This window comes from Pinus tabuliformis, chromosome J (assembly GCF_031772625.1).
Source record: "Pinus tabuliformis cultivar Carrire ecotype Pingquan chromosome J, CPIR1, whole genome shotgun sequence".
In the NCBI taxonomy this organism is placed as follows: Eukaryota; Viridiplantae; Streptophyta; class Pinopsida; order Pinales; family Pinaceae; genus Pinus; species Pinus tabuliformis.
Window position 1 is genome coordinate 58662222 of NC_142295.1, and position 5524 is coordinate 58667745.

The 5524-nt window shown below is 40.5% G+C and overlaps 1 pseudogene; it reads right to left on the bottom strand.

Annotated features, from left to right (window-relative positions):
• Positions 1–255: 255 nt before the first annotated feature.
• LOC149225498 (phenylalanine ammonia-lyase-like) lies at positions 256–5524 on the bottom strand (annotated as a pseudogene).

Here is a 5524-nt window from a genome sequence, read left to right on the forward strand (position 1 = left end):
AAATAATAAATTCAAAGATACATATGTCTTCGAAATTATCACAATTTAACAATCCTATCCATCTCTCTTTACACATTTTTGAAGCAATTGCTAATTTATGCCCATACAATCAGCGTTCCTTCGAAGTAGGAAATCACTATAGCCTAAGGCAACGAAGTAGGAAATAAGAATAGCCCAAAACAATGCTGCAAAAATTTATTATACGCTTCCACAACAATCACTTTCCTTGGGGTTGCGGTTAGTTCTATTCAAATTTCAAATGGGAATGGGGGCGCCATACCATTTCTCCAGGCACTTGAACAACGGTTCCACTACATTTCCTTCGTTAATAGCAATAAACACCTTGTTGAATTCTTCGCCATGAGAGTGGCTATTGGTGCCCACCAACAACAAAGTCCCCAGCTCCACTCTCACGAACTCGTATAGTGGAAAAGAGCAGCAGTCCTTGATTCTGTTGGGAATGAGAGCCGTGCCCTTTTCCCAGGCAACCCTCATCTCTTGAACCTCAACAAGGATTTGTGCTTTGAGTTCCTCTTCAAATGTTGGGATTCTGGTTAGGATTGAAGCATCGTTGTCGGTATTATTTTCGAGCGTGTGTTCTAAAAGCACTTAGCGGAGCTGAGTGTTGAGGACGGAGGTAGCACTACAAGGGTTGTCGATGTAGGAGAAGACAGCTTCCCGATCGACGACCTTGAGGAGGTCCTTCTCGCAAAAGCGAGAATTAAGGAACTCTCCTCGAGATCCCACAACGAGGGTCTTCTTGCAAGTTTGTCCTACAGCTTGTCAGACTACGCCCTGCAGATTTTATTCTAGGTGTCGTAGGTCAATGGCCTGGCAGAGCGCCATGAGATACATCGAGGTCATGAGCTTCAGGATCTCGACCGCCTGGGCCGTCATGCAAGTTGAGATGAGGCCGAGGGAATTGATGTCCTAGTTGTGTTGCTCGGCGCTTTGGACGTGTGTTGTCACCGGATTGGCAAGGAATTGGAGCTCTGAGGTATACGCGGCCATGGCGATCTCGACACCCTTGAAACCATAGTCCAGGCTGGGGTCGGGCCCATCGCTGAGATTTGATGGGAGACTGCTATTGTAGAAATCATTGACGAGCTCCAACATCGGTGCAAACATGAGCTTTCCCACCACAGTGAGAGCCAAGCGTGCGTGCTCTTAAATGTTTAACAAATTTTGGAAGTGGAGTTCAACGCGCAGAGGCCTAGAGTAGATTCCATAGCTAAGTGCGCGGACCCCTGCAACTAAGTGCGCAGGGAGGTCTTGAGTCTGTAAGCAGAATTGAAGTACTAATAAAGAGACTATGCTAGAAATATATGTGTTTTGTCCATTTACCTCTGTTATGAATGAATTTGTTTATGTTATGATAATGGGTTTATGATTTAATACTGTATTGATGCGTGATTATGCATGTTTTACATTGTTATAAGAACACAAGTAATAATATATGTTTACACGAAGAATATCTTAATGCATGTTAAAGATATTAGATAATTGGGTTGATCTGGGTAAATACAGAACTAAGGATAATTACAAAGGCGCGTAAGTAGTTGATTCACCTTTTTAGGGTTTGCAAAGGACAGTCGTAGACCTTCACGAAGGTCTGGAAGTCGATTAAAGGAAGTATATCGATAAGCCCTAAAGGGCTTATCGATCTACGCGAAGGAAGACTAGGGGTATAAAATAACATCACGATCATATCTGGGTGCAGAAACTTGGTTCCAACATCCCCACATACTGCTTCGGGTGAGACTTCAGACCGCACTTGGGAGATTGATGCCAAAAGGGTCAGTAGTATAGGGATTTGTTTAACAAACTTAACTCTAAACCTGTGTCATGACCCACTAAGCTAACACCCATCAAATGTAGGAACCTTAACACGAGAGAGAGAGAGAGAAAGAGGCCCAAAATATTTGATTTAGTTCTTCTCCTTCTTTTTCGTCCTTTTTCTAGCATCTACGTTCAGAATATCGAACTTGCTTGAGTGAGTCACAATGAGGTTGAGTTCTTTCTTATTTATAGGCATGCGAGGGGTACGAGTTGCTCTCTTTAGGCTAACCTGTCCCTTCATGTAGGCTGAATTGATATTTGTGACATGACAAGGTCTTGGAGGGTATTTTGGTTCCATTTTTACTCAAATATTATTCTCTTACAATATATAACATGCCTAAATTGGTCTTCAATACATGACAATGAATCATTTAACTTTATGACAAACCTAGAAGCACTCAATGGGTGCTTAACCTAAAAATAAATATCCCTTTAGCATGAAACCCATGCCTCGAGAATAATAATAAATTTATTTTTCTCTTTTCATTAAATACATCAAATCACGATTACATATTCCATTATGAAGACCAAACCTAGTTACATATTTCAACAATTGCACATTATGATAGGTGATGATATAGAGTTGTTGATATTTTTGGGCGAATTTTTAGAAATCACTATAAAAAAATTAGTTAATATGTACAATAAGTGAATCTGTACAAGATGTAGAGCATGATCATGGTGAAAATAGTGAAGCCTACCATGCAAATGCCCACGTGGATGATGAAATTGAGGTTGAAGATTAAATTGAAATTGTTTTTGCAGCGACAACAAAATGTGAGGAGAATCTACCAATGGAAATTGTTGAAGGAATGAGTGAAACTATAGTGAATGTTGAATTTGATTATGAGGTGGGATTAACATTTTCTTGAGAGGCAATTTGCAATTCCCATGGTCATGACCTTAATTTTTCTAGTAGCAAAGGAATTATTAACTTATATATATACAATTCTTATTTTCTATGAAGATTTATATTCTCTAGTAAAAATTATGATTTTTTGGTCAATAAGATGATATTCAAAGGTTTATGGGATGTTATGTTGCATGGGTTTGAAGACCCTCAAGTTGGGTGGCTTATGAGGCCATGATTCAAGATTATAAGGATCAAAATTGATTAAACAAGACCGATGTGATAGCTTTGTGTCTTATTGAACAAGGCTTGGATGATAGATATGATGAAAGGGGAATCAACACTTTATGCATCAGTCACATAAAATTTTAATTGTTGATAAAATGATTATCATAACAAAAGAATATGTATAAGACATGGAAGTTGCAATTGTCTTAAACAATATAGTTCAAGAAATTGTAGAATAAATAAGTGAATTTGTAGAAGATGTAGAGAATGATCATGGTGAAAATAGTGAAGCCCACCATGCAAATGCCCATGTAGATGATGAAGTTGAAGTTGAAGATTAAATTGAATTTATTTTGCAGCAACATTAAAATGTGTGGAGAATCTACCAATGGAAGTTTTTGAAGGCATAAGTGAAACTATAATGAATAATGAATTTGGTTATGAGGTGGGATTAAGATTTTATTGAGAGGCAACTTGCATTGCCCAAATATGATGGCATTGAAAGTGAATATGGAGAATTTTCCATAACTATAATAGAAGGAAGAATAAAAAATTAGAGTTGCTAAAGCTATTGTACTAGTAGTATATAAAATGAAAGAAAATAAAGATATTTTTTAGCTTACTAAATTTGACAGAGAAACCCACTCAGTTGTATTTTATGTAGAAGCACACATAGAGAAAAAAAAGAGTTAGAGGAAATATTGAAAAAGAAGGCTAGAGTAAAGTTGAAGCTCAAGAATAAGGAAAAGCATACAAATATAATATTTGAAGCTTAATTGAGAATTCAATTGATAATTATTATATATAGATATTTCGTATGACTCTGACATATGTCCAACTACAATTCTGCAGATATTTTGCCCTCTTCCTGTTACACTTGCTACACTTGTTGGAAGGAAGTCTCCATTTTGCAAGTGGATGTATTGTTACTATTACAGTTGCCATGCTTTCCTAAGATCCTTTTTGCAAGTTGTGGTGCTAGTGGGGGATTCAATCAAAGTTGGTGATTTATTTATGGTGTTGGGTAGCAGAAGCCCCGCGTAACAGTCATGGGGCACAAAGCCCGAATTTTTTGGTAAAGATAGGGTAAAGACTCTGCGGGATGTGTGGAGCGTGATTTGTAATAAGTTGAGTCAAAGGGTAGTCCGCCCAAAAATAATGTAAAGAAATTTAAGTTGAGTCGGCCCGCCCATGGATTGTGGTCCATGGAAATTTATAAATAGAGTGAGGATCCATGGGTAGGAGTAGTTAGTTTTTGGATGATGAATGATTTGAAGTGTAATGGGTTCATGAGCTAGAAGTTTTGGAGAGTCTGTAAGTCTGAGTCAAGGGTATTGGATAGGGGATAGAGGCTCTGCAGCTGTGTGTGTAGAGGCCTGGTAGAGTTCGCAGTTGTGTGCATGGACCCCTGCAGCTAAGTGCACAAGGTAGATCTGGATGTATCGATGCTAAAGTGGAAATAAAGATAAGTTGACTTTGAAGTACTGTGTTAATCTGAGTTCCTGCAGATCTGGTTAAATTATGACTGATATTTCCATTAAATATTTATGTGTATGCTTATGTTCTGGGTTAATGAAAATCGGTATCTTTGTTAAATGTGCGCACTGGTTATCGGGATTAAATGTTTTCTTAAAGACCCTCCTAAGTAGATCTAATCTATAACAAATAATTTAGTAATTAGTATTGAGAAGTAGCCATGTTTTGAATCTGCACGGAAGTAGAGCAGCGCGAGGCTACAGAGCGGTGCACGAAACCTCTAAACCACATCTAGATATCCCAAGGGTGCGGAAACCTGGTTCCAGCACCCTCCCCTGCTACCTTGGGTGAGACCTCAGTTCGCGCCCCGCGGGCTGTTGCCGAAAGGGCCGGTAGCTGCGGGATTTTTTTGGCTAAATATCTCTTCCGAACCTGGGTCAGGCCCATATAAGCCAACAAATGGTTCCGTTGCCAAAGGCGGTTCCAGGTACGGATTGGAGGATGTGCGCGGAAGCCACGTTGGTACAAATCAGTCATCCATCAACAACGAAGGGTACGGATACACATCGCGTAACCATCAACCCAACCGGAGATGCACGGAATGAGGGCTCGCGGGGCCGGGCAGGGAACTCTCTCCATGATTAGTACCTCTACAGTCTAGCCTGTCTATAACAACATCCGTGAAAGGATTCAGCAGCTCTGGGCAGCCGTTTGGCGTGGAAAAATACAACTTTGTAAGTTAGAAGAAACGGGGGCCAGACTCCAAGAACAAAGTGCGAGGCTGGATGAAGAAATTGATAAGCTACAATTAGAAGTCACCCACACGGGCTATGTGAAGGAACTAGTGAAGGGATCAGACATGGCTAGCTCTCCTACACTACTATGCCAAGTCGCGACCCCGCTAGCATGGTTGTGATTGCACCCTGGAGTACAAGGACGCACAGACCTCAATCCGCTATCAGAATCAAGGGAACACGAAGGGTGCCCACAGCCTGGGCTAGTCGAGAAACAGAAGACCCACACGATGGGTGCACCCACCTGACTATCCGTAGGAGGCCCAGTCCCAGCACCCCATGTAGTTGAAAGAGGGCGCGAGACTATAAAACAGGCTGCTAAGATGCTGCTCAACAT